Source organism: Cebus imitator, unplaced genomic scaffold (genome assembly GCF_001604975.1).
Source record: "Cebus imitator isolate Cc_AM_T3 unplaced genomic scaffold, Cebus_imitator-1.0 Scaffold258, whole genome shotgun sequence".
Taxonomy (NCBI): Eukaryota; Metazoa; Chordata; class Mammalia; order Primates; family Cebidae; genus Cebus; species Cebus imitator.
The window spans coordinates 1815540-1830831 of NW_016107573.1; the positions used below are offsets into that span (position 1 = coordinate 1815540).

At 56.7% G+C, this 15292-nt stretch overlaps 1 protein-coding gene across 5 annotated transcripts in view; it reads right to left on the bottom strand.

Annotated features, from left to right (window-relative positions):
* OSBP2 (oxysterol binding protein 2) overlaps positions 1-15292 on the bottom strand; it is a 209277-nt gene that overhangs the window by 17256 nt on the left and 176729 nt on the right. The window contains exon 1 of one of the 5 annotated variants that reach the window (XM_037728198.1): positions 5025-5157. The exons of the other annotated variants lie outside the window; for them this stretch is intronic. The gene's annotated coding sequence lies outside the window, so the exon portion shown is untranslated. Of the gene's footprint in view, positions 1-5024; positions 5158-15292 lie in introns of those variants that run through there. 5 annotated transcript variants of the gene reach the window in all.

Below are 15292 nucleotides of genomic sequence, written 5' to 3' on the forward strand. Positions count from 1 at the left end.
ATAAACAGAAAAATGGATAGAGTGTGGAATATTTATATAACGGAACTACAACAATTAAAAAGTGCATTTCCCCATGTTTCTTTGCCACATCTTGAAATGGACCTGCAAAGCTGTCCTTTGTGGGGGGAAATATGCATCTCTAAAGAATCTGTTAACATAGCTAGGTTGTTTTCTTCCAGGCCCTCCCAATCCCAAAGAGATTAAGTAGGAGTCCAGCACCTTTTTAAAGGTCTGACTGGGAAATATTTGTCATCTGTTGTCTCTAAGGGCAGCCGCTATAAGATTTCAGAAGAACCTTGGTCTCCACAATCTTTTATCTTAACCTGAACATTTCCTTACCATTGATCCCGGGTCTTTAGACAACCAGGTGCCAACCAGAAAATGTTTAAATTTACCTATAGCCTGGAAGCCCCCCACCCCACCTTGTTTGAGTTTTCCCACCTTTCTGAGCCAAACTAATGTATTAACTGTATTTGATTGACGCCTCATGTCTCCCTAAAATGTATAAAACCAAGCTGTGTCCCAAACACTTTGGGCACATGTTCTCAGGACCTCCTGAGAGCTGTGTCATGGCTGTGGCCACTGATATTTGGGTCAGAATAAATCTCTTCAAATATTTTGCAGTCTGACTCCTTTCGTTGACACCTGAAGGAGGCCCGGGGGGCTGTCTAGCTGCCCCCTCTGCTCGGATGGTCACAAACATGCTCACTGCCCGCTTCGGCCTCTTTGGGGATGTGGGAACCTTGGCCTTCTCAGAGCCCACACAGTGACCAGTACCCACCCCTGTTGGCCTCCCACGGTCAGGATGCCAGCTGGGAGCAGCAAACCCGGGTACCATGGGTCTGCACGCTGCCTCCCCAGCAGCAGCCCGCCTGGAGCTGAGGCAGCCGCTGCGCCCCATGGCTGGCCCGAGCTCTCTGCAGCCACATCCTCACTGCAGTGCTAGCCCCCAGGTTTGTCACTGGCCCCTCTACACTGGGCCAGTCCCTGGTCATGGCACAGAAGGAAGGAAAGCCACGTTCTGCTATCTTCCCTAGCTCAGAGAGGTAACTGGTCTTATCTGGCAGAACTGGGACTGGCACTTTCTACCAAGCTACCTCAGAGTCAATCACATAACTGCTTTTAAGGTTTTCCCTTCAAACTCATGGCCTACTAAGACATCCAGATTCTTTTCAGCTTCCCAGGTCCATAGGTGGTACCACCACACTGTTCTGAAGCAGGGGTTGGTGGTTCTGCCCTGTCATTACAGTGGAGAGGAAGGCCCAGGCTTTGGCTGCCCCTGGAGGGCAGTGAGATTCAGTCTAGGGACCTGTGGATTTGCCCTTCCTGGACACATTCATTCTTTAACCCAGTAGGAAGGGACGTTTCGTTGGCGCACATCTGCATCAGTGGCCCCAGCTGCCCCTCCCCCGCACTCCCTGCCCACCCAATTGCCCCAGTCGACCTGGAGCACCCGCTGGGCTCCACACACATCACAGCCTGTCCCACCCTAAAGGAGGAAGACGGACATACCAGTCCTTACCTGTGACACAGGGACAAGACAGCTGTTGAGGAAATATCAGGGGGTCATGTGGCAGGTGGGGCGAGGGAGCACTCAATAGATATACCATGTGGGTCACCTCCCGCATCTGCCTGGCACCTCGTGCCCAGGCCCACAACCACTGACTCCCACCACTCCCCAGACCTCTATAGCGTCACTTCCCCAGGAAATGGCCTGCCCCTCAGTCAGGCCCACTCAGACGCCTAACCATTGGGTTAGTCTCCTTAGCGACTGGGCCAGGAATGCCCCGGAATCAGTAGCTGCTCCCGGACATTTGCTGCCAAATGACTCCTACCAGGGGGCTGGGACTGATGGCTGTGGGAGCGAGCGGCGGGTGTCCTGATGCGACCTCAGGAGAGCGGGGATGGACCAGCACCTCCAAAGGTGGGAGGTTCCCCAAGGCTCTGCACTGGGCGCTCTGGCTGGCGCTCAGTGGGCTTGCCCACCTAACAGTGAGAGCCCGAGCTCTGGTGGCTTGGTGGAAAGGGCCACCAGCCTGCCCCTGTTCCAGAGTGCTGGCTGCACAGCCTGCCCCAGGGACGCCACTCCCTGAGCAAGCCCTCCTCTGGGCGCCTTCCCTCCCCCATCTCCCGCACAGCACCATGCAGGGCAGGCAGGGCAAGTGTCCTCCTCATTCCAAAGATGAGGAAATGGGGCCTGGAGATGTGGCCTGACCTCCCAGGGAGGCTGGCAGAGTATGGTGGCAAGGGTTGTGTTACCAGGAGTTGAAGAACCTGGGATCCAGCAGAGGCCCCTCGGCCCCTCTGAGCCCATGTCTTCTCTGTGAGACAGACAGTAATGCCCAACAGCTCCTGTGCCCACAAGCTGCCCTGCCTCAGCTCACCCAGCAACATTCTCCAGGTAGGAGGTGGAGGAGTGCGATCATCTCCCTTGGACAGATGACAGTCTCCTCCCCGCAGGTTGGGGCATGGGGAACGACCTCCTCAAGGAAGGAAGGAAACCTCCTTATCTCATGCGCCTCATCCTGACGATGGGTGAGACCGAGTCCGGGGCGTTGAAGGTCGGGGCTATTTTGAGCTTTTGGGTCTGGAAGGCTGTCCCTTGGGTGTGGGGACGTGGTCACTGTCCACCATGTAATTTGCAGATCCCATAGTGGGCCTGGGTGGGCCCTGGGAAACCTGGCTCCAGGCCTGACTCCGCTGCTCCCTGGCTTGCGACCGGGAGCAGAGCCTTTCACCACCTGGGGTTCTACAGGGGCCTCCCTGCTTTACCCACAGCCCTGTCCCTTTCTCACGGCTGTAGTCCTTAGGGCGAGGACCCTGAAAACAGACTCAGAGAGAGCGTGCCCCAGCAGCCAGACCAGACAGCACCTCTTTGCTGGTTTTGTGCCAGTGGGTGTAAGGGCGGTGGCTGAGGTGGGGGGACAGTATCCCTCTGGGTGCTTCAGGAATGTTCCAGATCCTTACAGAAGCCCTATGAGGTGGGTAGACAGAGACTCCCATCCCATCCCAAGACAGCGAAGCTGGCTCTGAGGGCACCCAGCAAGGAGGCAGCAGAGCCAGATCCAGAACCCGGGTCCGGAGCTCAGAGCTCGCTCTGCCTCCTACCTGGCGGCAGCTCCCACAAGATCCTCCTCCCCATATTGCCCGTGCTGCCACAGCCCTAAGCTCAGCCCAGTGCTCAGTCAAGTTAGTCTTAGTTCCTGCCACCTGTTCGTTACTCCCCAACGCTGCTGTGCTACTGCCCCTGGCCCATGCAGGTCTCACACAACTGCTTTTAAGGTTTTCCCTTTAAGCTTGTGGCCTACTAAGACAACCAGATTCTTTTCAACTTCCCAGGTCCATAGGAGGTCTCACATGACCAGGCTCTGCCGAGCCAGCCTCATGGCAGGTACAGACTGCAAGTAAGGAAGAGGACCCTCATCTTCCTGGGCACCGCTTCAGGGAAGCCCCCTGCATCCCTGAGACTGAGGGCGGGGGAGAAGGGGCTAATCGGGTCAGCACAGAGTGAACAGGATGGGATCCCAGGTCAGTCTGGCCCCAGGGTCACCTCCACACAAGGCACGATGCCCTTGCCTGCCTGCTCTGAGCAGTGGTGCAGAGGCCAGGGCCGTGCTGTGCACAGTGAGAGTGAATGGGCGCTTCATGGTTTTCTGGGTTCTTGCCTATCTGGGTGCACAAGGCCTCTGTCCTGCCCTCCCTCATCCCTGTGCCATCACTTCCTGCCAATCCACAGCCCCCAGGATCGTCCTCTCCGTCCGTGAGTTCTCACATAGATGGGTGCTTTGGTTTTGTATACCTCATGCCATTTACAACAAGACTTATAAAAGAGCCATACAACAGCAGGATAAAAGTAGTAGCCAAAGGTCACGGTAAGAAGTCCCACAAACTCACATCTGAGGGTGCCTGGGCTTCCCAGCAGCCAAAGCAAAGAGGGAAAGATGACCAGAGAGCAAAGGTGAATTAGGCCCCCTACCTCCTACCCTCACTGTTCACGTGGGTTCTAATACTTTAGAAATGACCATTTTCTCATTTGAGGGAAACTGGAATATTTGTTGTTTTTTCCACAGACCCCGGCAGCTGACGACAGCCTCTCATGGACATGGTTCCCAGTCCTCTCCAGCCTCATCTCCTGGGGCTCCCTTCCTCCCCAGGGCCCTGAGTGTGGCCCACCAGGTATCATGTCTTCCTGCCTTTCCCTTGCTCAAATCCAAACCCACCTGCTGATTCTGATGCCAGCCCCACCTCCCTCACACCGCAGGCCCGCTGTGGGTCAGGACCATTCCGGCATTCTTACAAGCACTGAAGTAGATTTTTTTGGATACTGTGCATGACCGAGGAGGAAATGAAGGCTCAGACAGACTGAGGTACTTGCCCAAGGCCACAGGGAGGTATGTGTAGGGCCAAGATCCAGGTCCCTGAGTGCCTCCCCTGCATGTCTCCCAGGGCACGGAACCAGGGCTCTTACAGCTTACTTTGTAAAGCTAATTTTCATTGCTGTCTGGGAGACCCTTGAGGGCAGGGATGTCGTGGGAACCCAGAGCCTTCCTGGTGTGGAGGTACGTTCCTGGGAGATACTAACAAGGCTTCCTGGGAATAATCCTGTCCAAGGAACAGAGCCCAGCCCTAGCCTCAGGGAGAAGGGGTGGCCTCCCAGCACCCTTAGCCCCAGCTGAGGACTTTGTCCACACAGCCAGGGTTGCTGGCTGCTAACTTGGCTGTGAGTGACCTCGGTCCCCCTCAAGGCTACCACAGGGCCAGCTGGCATTATGCAGCAGGGAGATGGGAAGTTAACTCCCCAGGACAGCTGGGCCTCATTTGGGTACACGTGGCCAGGCCAGGCACATACAGGTCATAGTGTCACAGTCACCTAAAAGTGAGGCAGGGTAAAGGCTGCTGTGCTCTAATATCAAGGGCCTCATGTGGCTGGACCCAAGGCCTTTGCCACCACAGCAGATGAGCTGCCCTGGTCACCCCTTGGATGCAGAGAGCCTGTCCACCTCCCCCAGTCCAGATGCACCCACCTGGTGTCCATCCCCGACTCCCAGGGTCTCCTCTGCTGCTGCCGGCCTTCCCCAGGCCCCATCCTGGCTGCGCTGTGGGGAGAGGCAGGCGCCTGGCGTGGCCCTGCTGCTCTCAGAATGCTGAGCTGGGCTGTGTGCTGTGTGCTCGCTAAGCTGGATTAGGCTTGGGGCCTGGCAGAGGGGCTGGCAGGGGGAGGCTCCCGGGGGCCCAGAGAGGGCCTGGCCTACCCAGCCTAGGCCTGAATGCCATCTCATTTCCCTGGGGCTCTGTGACAACTCTGCCTGTGGCCAGTAGACTCGTGCTCAGCTGTGAGCAGGAGGAGAGACAAGCTGACCTGAAGCGCCCCGGCCCCCACACTTTTGTGTCCTGAATCATTCAAAGGGAGGAGAATGAGGGGTCCTGGTGGGAGCTAGAGGTGGTCCCTGGGCCCTACATGGGTGCTACCCTGCTGCCCACTCTGGGACAGGCTTTTAACCTGGAACCCTTCCGGGTTCCTACAGAGTCCCTGGTTCTATGACCTATTGGGTTAATTGTCCTCAGAATGGGGATGGAGTTCCAGTCTCCCGGCCCTGCCCCTTCTGCCTACCCACAAGTGCTGCACAGAGGGCTCTGATGAAAGGGGTGTTGGGGGTGTGGCTGCTCTGAGATGCAGAGGGACTGGCCTGGGTTGCAGGACCCCTGGGCAGTGTGGTTCTGTCTCCATGGGGAGGGCAAGGAGGATGTCGAGTTGCCCCCAAGCAGAGTGAGAATCACAAAGCTTGACAGACAGGGCGGGGTCTCTGCCTGGGGCTGCCCCGCCTGGGGAATCCAGGCTCTGCCTGTCCACCGGGGACTCTCCATGCTGAGACATCTGACTTGGGGAAGAAGGCTGTAAGGGCTGCCGCCCTGGGGAAACCAAGTCAGGGGCCATGCCATGTGAGGTCTGGGGGGGCGGGTTGCAGCTGGTTACCAGTGTCCCATGGGACAGACATCGAGTGTCTCTGACCTGGAAACCGTTGCCCAGAGGTACACCAGGAAAAGAAGGACAAACTCTAATCGCTTTTGCTGTTCCTAATACTAATCCTGACAGTGATCTCACTGTTCCCCAGGCCAGGCAGGAGAGCAGGGTGCAAGGTCAGCTAGCCTGGGTCTCCTGTGTGTGGCCGAGGGCAGCCTCTCAAGCTCTCAGGAGCAAGCAGAGCCAGGACCCTGTCTGGCCTTTAGTGGCCGCCTGGAAATGATCAGTTTCCTCCAGGGTCACTTCCCTCCTAGACAGGGATGTGAAGGAGGCACCAGAGGCCTGCTGGGCATTATGTGGGCAGCCATTTGGCTCATGGAGGAGGTGGGGAGACGGGCCAAATCCCAGATGGTCCAGGCTGGGTGACTGGCTCCGGCCATCAGCACATGCAGGAGGAGGCCCCCGTACCCCTGATGCAGGGATAATGGGAGAAAGGGCCGTGTTTTTACCTGCGGCTGGACCAGGACCTGCCAGGCATCTGCCATATCTGCCCTCCGGCTCTGGGCTTCCAGACAGGCGACCGGAGGACCCTGTGCTCTCCTGGTTTCCAGGCCAGGGCTACTCACCCTCCATGCTAATCCTCACATCCTCTGTGGCCACGGTCCCCACCTCTCACCAGCCCGAGGTTCTGAAGCTGATGAGCAGTGAGATCACAGAGAGTCATGGTCTTCCCGAGCCCCTCTGCATGGCCAGGGGACTCACTGGGTAACAATCTCACCTCCCCTGCCACTGAGGAGTGATGGGCTGGCCTCACTTTTTTTTTTTTTTTTGAGATGGAGTCTTGCTCTTGCCTAGACTGGAGTGCAGTGGCACGATCTCAGCTCACTGCAACCTCTGCCTCCCAGGCTCAAGTGATTCTCATGCCTCAGCCTCCTGAGTAGCTGGGATTACAGGCGCCTGCCACCACACTGGCTAATTTTTGTAGAGACACAGTTTTGCCATGTTGGCCAGGCTGGTCTTGAACTCCTGACCTTAAGTGATCTGCCCACCTTGGCCTCCCAAAGTGCTGGGATTACAGGCATGAGCCACCGACTGGCTTGGCTTCACTTTACACAAGATAAAACCCAAGCTCAGCAGGTGCCTCACAAAGGCAGAAAGAGCTGCGCTGCAATTCTGGTCTTCAGTGTCTAAGACCCAGACTGGGCCCCGTGGAGCCACAAGGGGAAGTGCTGGGCTCCCCTGGGGGTCCCTTTGGCCCAGCCAAGCTGTCATGCTGTATCTCCATCACCTGCCTGACCCTCGACACTGAGCTCCCAGGGCCTGCCCCTCACGAGTGCATTTGGCACAGGCTGGCAGCACACAGGGCTTCAGCCCTTCCCAGTTCCCACTGGGGGGTCGATCAGAGTGTCTCCTTGACGTGACTCCCTCTCGGCACTGGTGAGGCAGCTTTCCACTCCAATTAAAACTTTAAAATAGCCTCTCCACATTCAGAATAGTTTGCCGCTCGCACACAGGAACCAACACCATCTGGCTTCCAGTTTGCCAACTGATTTTAGACAAATCTGGAATCTATTTTTACCCATGTCCCCAGGCCCTGGATGAGCAAGCTGTCAGGACCAGGACAGTGGTCAGCTGGGCAGAAACCTGCCCCATGGGCCCTGGAAGGATAAGGGAGGGCAGCTCTGGGCCTCTCACCTCTGCCTGGGTTGGCCCAAGGAGCCCCACGTGATCTCCTGGGCTGTGAGCCAAGCGGGGCCTCAAAGAAGCCTCAGCACGTCCGGCAGTGGGGGCTCCTTCCGCTGGGGGGGTCTTTATTTCTATGATGCCCCACATCAGAAGCCGTGAAGGACCCAGGTTGCTGTCTCTGTTCCTGTGACCCTCTCCTCAGGACCTCCAGCCTGTCCCCAGTGCCTGCTCTGGCTATCTGGTTCCCCAGTGTCTCCTACTTCCCCCTTGTGCTTTGCCCTTGCAGCTGGAGTGTCTCCAACTGGAGTGTCCTCCAAGCCTACTCCATCAAGTCCTGGCTGTGCCAGGTGCCCTTCCTCCTCCGATTTCCCCATATCTTTGTCATCAGGAGGTTGCAGGCACCCATCCTGCCCAGCCAGCTCTACAGCAGGCACCAAAGTGTGTCTCCTGAGGGATGCCACCATCCTTGGTAAACCCAGGGACCAAGAGTGCGGCATCTGTCCCATCCAAGCCTGGTGAGCATCTACCCTCTGCTGGCCAGCCCCGTCCTCTCTTCTTTCTGCCTGCACTGGGCACCTCGCGGGCCTTTGGGCTTTTGTGGGGCTCACTCCGCCAGCCAGCTCTGCCCGCTCACTGGCTACACAAGACCTATTCCTGGGAAAGACTCTCCTGCATCCTGCAGAACCCCTGTGTGGGCCAAGTGGGGCATCAGACAGCAAGGCCCCCATTCTCTAGTGGCCCAGGCCCCCAGCATGGGTCCCTCCCCGATGGCCTCTTTTCTCACCCACACAGCAACTCTGCTGGCCCTGCCTTCAACTCAGAGCAGCACCGCCCACTCTCACCGGCGCTAGCTCTACGCTCCCTGCCCAAGGGGGCCCTGAAGGGTCTCCGAGCACCTGCGGCTGCCTCACAGATAGTCATTCTCCAAGCAGAAGAGGGGTCTTGCTAAAATGCACGTGGGATCATTTTATTTGGCCTTGAGTCATTGACATTGCCATTGGTGTTGAGTCATTTGGCATTGAGTCCCTTGTCTCATTTCAAGTCACGCTGTCAGCACGAGGTCCCTTGTGACTGGCTTTCTCTCCTGTGGCTCCCAGTACTCATTGCAGGGCACCTGGCACCTGTACCCCTCCTGCTTAGCCCCCAGCCTGCCTGCACCTCTCACCCCATCCCACCTCACCGCTCTTTCCTCTAAAGGTCTTTTTGCCCCTGACATCCGTGTCACCTATGTGGTTACGGCTCCCACGGGAGGATGCAGGGCCCACAAGGGACCCACAAGGGGATGTGGGGCTGTGTTCACCCGCACAGCTTAAGGTTCCCAAGGGCCACAGGGGGTCATGTGGTCATAGGGACTAAGTCCTGGGCCCAGCATGAGTCACCAACTATGAGGAGCCCTCCAAGTTCAGGAACAGGGGTTGAGTCAGGTACAGTCGGTCTTGCCCCGGCCCCACCTGCAGGTTCTAAAGGGATGGCAGTGGGAACAAGCTCACAGGCTGCTAAGAAGCAGGATGAAGCCCAGCTGCCAGCCCCGCCAGGGGCTCAGGACTGCAGAGGAGAGCACGCCGCAGCCTTACTCTGCTGCCCTAGCCTGCAGACGGAACCTGCTCCCACAGGTTTTCCACTTTATGGACATCGACACTCAAAGCATGAGCTTACAATATGTATGAACTCAATCATCCCCCACCTGCAACCAAGTGACAGAGGCAGTGCCACCGTATGAGGTACACCCTGGTGCTCAGGGAGGACGCTGCTGTGGGGGACAACGTCCCCGCCCCAGGCCTGGCAGAGCACCTGTGCACAGGCACGTTATGGTTCAAGACTCATTCTAAAAACCAAAGTCATTAATAGTGCCACAGAGTTTCTCTTAAATGGCAGGAGAATTCAGTTACTACCCAAAACAGTAATTCAAGCAAGGATATGCTGGGCTGGCTTTTATCAGAGTCAAAAAAATTACCCACTAGGGAATTTTGCCAGACACTAAGCGATTCATTCATTTGCTCCTGTGATTTTTCACAATATTCTCCCCCCTCCCTCCCTCCCTCCCTCTCCTTTGCCGAGGCTCTCATGTGCTGGGCTCTGAGCCAGGCATAGAGGCTACAGGGCTCCTGGGATTGCGAGGGATACTGTGTCCTGCCCTTGCGGGAAGGATGGATCAAGATGCTGCAGTGGAAACATCTGCGAGTCTCTGCAGACCTGCAGAAGGCAGGTGGTCAGTGGTGGCAGGACAGGCATGCAGGGTGAGGGTGGACAGGGGAGGTTTTCCTGACCTCCTGCCCCTATCAAGGGGAGGGTCAGGTTTATTTCTCTACCATAATGCAGCATTCTAGCAGGGTCTGGAATCAGGAAGACATGGGCTCATATCCTTTTTGGCTGGGATCCTGAGCCCCTCAGCCTTGCTCTCCCCATGCATAAGCCGGCAGAGTGGGGGCAAGGGAGATGCATGCAGAGGTCTGGCATGTCACACAACATATGGAAAACTCATCCCTTTCCCATCCTGGCTCCTCACTGGCAGGGCCTGCCCCAGCCCGTCACAGCCGGGTCCTCAGGAGCTGCGGTGTGGCTGTTGGGGGAACTGCCACCAGTGCAGGAAGACAGAACCAGGGACAGGTGGCCCTTGGGGAACAGGTGGGGAGAGGCTGCTGGGCCCACTGGGGATGCTTAGGAATCATATGAACCCCATACCCTGTTTCTCTCTCATGGTTGAAAATCCAAAAGCCAAGCTGGTCTCTCCAGGTTCCTTAAGGGGCAAGGCGAGGAGTCTGCTCTCCTTTCCAGGGCGGTGGGGAGGTGAGGCCACCACTCACACAGTCGGCAACCTCGCCCAATGACCAGGTTCTGCCCACGGGCCCCCCACGGCTGCAGAACCGTCCAGAGGCCCAGGAAGGGTAACCGGGTGGGCAGCTGGGGTTAGCAGAGAGGCTTCAGGGCCAAACTGACGCAGGTCTCCATCCTGGCCAGAGCAGAAAGACCTGCGCATGGTGACAGCCCAGAAGGGGTCACTATTAATATCTTCCCTCTCTGCCTGGGAGAAAGAAGCCTACCTCCCATTCTATGGCTGCTGCCTCCACCCTCTGTAAGGCGAGGCAAGGCTTTCCCTGGCTCTTCCGCTGGGCCATAGTTAGCTGGGCCGGAAGCCGCCTTCCCACCAACTGGGAACCTTCCTGGGCTCTCCCCAAACTTGGCCTTCAAAAATGGGGATGTGAGCTGGTGGCCCTGGGTCCTCTTAGAACAGGTCATGCTCATGAACACATGCCTGATGACCTGTCACTTTAAGAGTTTGCCGGGCCGCCTGTTGCCTGTGAATCCCTGCCTGGCACAGGCCTGGACAGAGCTCGGGAGGCGGCTGCTAAGGCCTGGTGTCAAATGCCCACCAGGCAGGCTTTCCTAGCTGTGTGATGAGAGAGGGGCTGCTCTGAGTTCACAATGGGGCGGCTGACTTACTCAGCTGCTATCCTCAGAAGGTCCTTCCAAGGCCCACCAAGTACACCCTCCAAGTCCGGCTAGAAAGAACCCTGCCAATCAAAATGCCACAAGGCAAAGGGAGGCTGGAGCCCAGTGTGGCGTGCATGTGGAAAATGTGGTTACGATATAATTTAATGCCATAAAATGATGATCCAGACCAAGTGATCCCCATGGAAAGAGAGTGCAGGTGGGTGCAGGGCTGACCTTGGCAGGCTGAGGCCTCAGGGCTGGGCCTCCGCTTTCTCACTGATCTTGTTCAGGTGAGAAAATGGGACCAGAAGCGCTTTGTAAAAGGTACCATCACAGGTAAATGTGAGCCATGGGCCACTTGGAGTGCTTTATCTGGAGACACAAGACCCATGATGACACATCACTTGCTGGCACTCCCAGGGGGCCACTGTCAGGGACACCTGTGAGTAAGACACTCAGCCCGACCTTGGGAGCCCTTGGGAGCACGAAGCTCAGTGGGGAGCGGTGGACACAATGGGCTAAATGCCAGAGCGGTGCACCTGGGAGCTGGGGTCCTGGGGGAACACTGCCCAAGAGAGGCCTTGGAAAGCCATGGTGATGTCCCCGTGGGGTTCTGAAGGATGACAAGGGAGCTACCAGTACCTGAAGGGTGAGGAAGGTGTGTTCTAGAAGGTACAGCACTGGCAAAGGTATGGGGGGCTGAAACACAGCGTCACTGTTCAATATTCCCAATCCAGAAACCACCTCTGAGCACTTTCTTCCCTCAAACACCTGGGGCCGAGGCCATTCCTGATGTGCGTGGAAGATCAGTGGGTGCGTGGAATGGGCCCGCACCACTAGCCGTGGGTCCTGGGCTCTTAGGAATCATCCAGAGGACCCCAGTGCCTGCCCTTCTGGGAGCTGAGGACCTAGAGACTTATGATATCAATGCCCTTCCCCATACCTGAAAGAAATTTAAAAATCACCCGACCCTTTTTTTTTTTTTGAGACGGAGTCTCACTTTGTTACCCAGGCTGGAGTGCAGTGGTACAATCTCAGCTCCCTGCAACCTCCACCTCCTGGGTTCAAGTGATTCTCCTGCCTCAGCCTCCCAAGTAGCTGGGATTACAGGCTCGCACCACCACGGGCAGCTAATTTTTGTATTTTTAGTAGAGATGGGATTTCACCATGTTGGCCAGGCTGGTCTCGAACTCCTGGCCACAAGTGATTCATCTGCCTCAGTCTCCCAAAGTGCTGGGATTATAGGCGTTGAGTCACTGCACCCAGCCACCCCTGACTTTTCTCCTGAAGCTGGAACAACCCCAGATTCTTTGTGGTCTTGGGGAAAAGTGAAGATGGAACAGCCACCCTGTACCTGCAGGGAGACAGCGGCCTGCTCCAGCGCGCTCTGAAGGGCACCCTCCATGTGGGCTTTGTCTGACCAGCCGTCCCTCATTTTCGGCTCCACCTCTATGACTGGGTTTGATCAGAGCTCACAAGGTGGAAAACACACAGCATTTGACTGGGAGGAGGATCTGCTCTGTCTGAGGAGCTGGTGGGAGTAGATTCCCCCAGTGCAGGCATGGGCACTGCGGGGAGCAGGCCTGCACACATCACAGTCAGGAGGGCTGGGGAGCAGGATGGAGTTACGGCGGGGAGAAGCAGCTCCCTCTCACTGTGAGATTGGGAGAGATTGGGGGTGATGATTTGTACCTTCTGGGGACCTCAGTGGGTAGCTTCCATCTCCAAGTCCCTGGCTTCCCACGAGGGGCCCTGGTGGGGCTACAGCCATGATGACCAGAGGATACCCTGAAGCTGAAAGGTAAGGAACTCCAGAGACTCACAGAGATCTCTGAGGCTGGGATCTTGCCCAGGGCATGGGTGAGGCTGCCCCGTGTCCTGACCTTGGCGTGTGGCCACAGCAGGAGGGGCCTCTGCAACCCTCAGAGGTGTCGCCCTTACCTCCTTGGAGAGGACATGGCCATCACTCCTCCTGGGGGCCACACAGACCTGGGTTTGCATCTGGGCATGGCCACCTACCAGCTGGGTTATGTTGAACAGCTCAGGGAACTTCCCTGAGCCTCAGTTTCCACGCTGGCACTCACAGTCCCTCACGGTGCTAAGCGGGCTAACTGTTGGAAGGGGTAAGTGGTCTGGTGTCTGAAGAGGTTCCCTGGAGGCTTGGAGGTAGGAGCAGCGTGGATGTCCCAGTTACACAGCCCTGGCCCAACACCCTCTCCTGACAGCTGTGAAGCCACCGCTTGGCCAGGGGCAGGAATGCGTATATCCCATGGTCTTCAGGGTGGCTTCTCTGCACATAGTGGGGGATGAACACTTGGTGTCTGAGAGCCATGCAAATAGCCCTTCCAGAACTGCCCTGGCTCCTGCCAGGTGAGGAGTAGCTGGCAGGAAGGGTCCCAGGGGAAACATGAGCCTTTGGGCTAGCCTGGGCTACAAGCACAGTCTGTTGGGGCAGCCCCGAACTCCTGCCCTCCCTGCCCCTAATTTAACAGCAGGAGCTTGGGGAGGGCCCTTGGAGCAGGCTCACACCAGCAGGTCTGGCAGAACCCAGCCCAGGGCACAGCTCCCGTCACTCAGGGCCGACTTTGCCGCCGCATTCCCGGGATACTGGAGTTGGAGAAAGGAATCGTGACCAACCCCAGGGTGTTATGCTTCCCATAAAACAATTCATTAGGCACTTAGACTTGGAGCTGTTTTTATGGCTTCATAAGCACAGACGAGCCTCTGATGTCTGATAAAAAGCATGCAAGACGGCAGCCAGCTGAGAACTTCATTATCTTGGAAAAGCCAAAACTGCTTACTCAAGACAAAGCAGTTCTCGTCTTGGGTGGGGATGCAGTGCCTGGGAAGCCTCCGGCGGGGGCTTCCGGGACGGACAGGGAAATATAAATGCATCATTATGTCATTCAGTGCTTTACATTTGTGTGTGTCCCTGGTAGAAGCACAGCAATCTGGTCTGTGGGCTGTAAGGACAATGGGCCTGAGAGGGTGGACGTACGAAAACGGTGCAGGCGACAATGGGGCCAACATGCAGGGTGGCCCAGCAGCCTGTCGGCATCCTTGGCACATGGGGCCAACCGCCCCCCACCCCCCATCACTGTGGGATCTGGATGGGCCAGGCACACACACCTGCTGATGGAAACCTGCCGGCTGAGTTCCCAGTGGTCGGGGAAGGAGGCACACCTTGCTCAGTCTCAGCCCCCAGGGTGGGATTCCCAAGGCTGCATTTGGGCGCTCTAGGCCTGAGCCTGAGCATATCTGGGCAGGTGTGGGTGGTGGGGTGGCCCTCCCGCCCCACAATCGTGCTGCCAACAGGCCAGTGAAGCAGGCTTGGGGCAGTCTTGGATGCCCAGGTTTTAGCCTGGGCTCTTGGCCTGCAGTGAGCTCACTCGGGTACCAGCACTGCCCACTGTCCCCAGCCAGCATGATGGCTCTTCTGAACCTCCTTCTCTGGACCTCCCTTCCTCAACTCTGTGGCAGCCTCCATTTCTGGCACAGCTCCTCTGCTCTGGCGCCCTTGCTCCCAGCAGGCCACACCAAGCTCCTACGACTTGCAACCCTGGCCCAGATGTGCCCTGCTGTGGGACTGCCCTGGGAGGAGCCTGCTGCAGTCAGACCTGTGTCTGGAGGGTGGAGGCCTGGAGGAGCACACACACTTTTGGGGAGCACTCCCCAGACAGAAAGAGTGAAGCAAAGAAAACTTTCCCAACCTAGCAAAGCAGGACAATATTCAACTCCAGGAAATACAGAGAACACCATAAAAATATTCCTCAAGAAGACCAACCTCAAGGCACATAATCACCAGATTCACCAGGGTTGAAATGAAAGAGAAAATACTGAGGGCAGCCAGAGAGAAAGGTCAGGTTACCCATAAAGGGAAGCCTATCAGACTCACAGCAGATCTCTCAGCAGAAACCCTACAAGCCAGAAGAGAGTGGGGGCCAATATTCAACATCCTTAAAGAAAAAAACTTTCAACCCAGAATCTTACATCCAGCCAAACTAAGCTTCATAAGCGAAGGAAAAATAAAATCTTTTGTGAACAAGCAAGCACTCAGAGATTTCATCACCACCAGGCCTGCTTTACAAGAGCTTCTGAAAGAACCACTACACATAGAAAGGAACAGCCAGTATCAGCCTTTCTAAAAAACACCAAAAAGTAGAGAGCATCAACATAATCAAGAGTTTGCATCAACTAATGGGCAAAACAGCC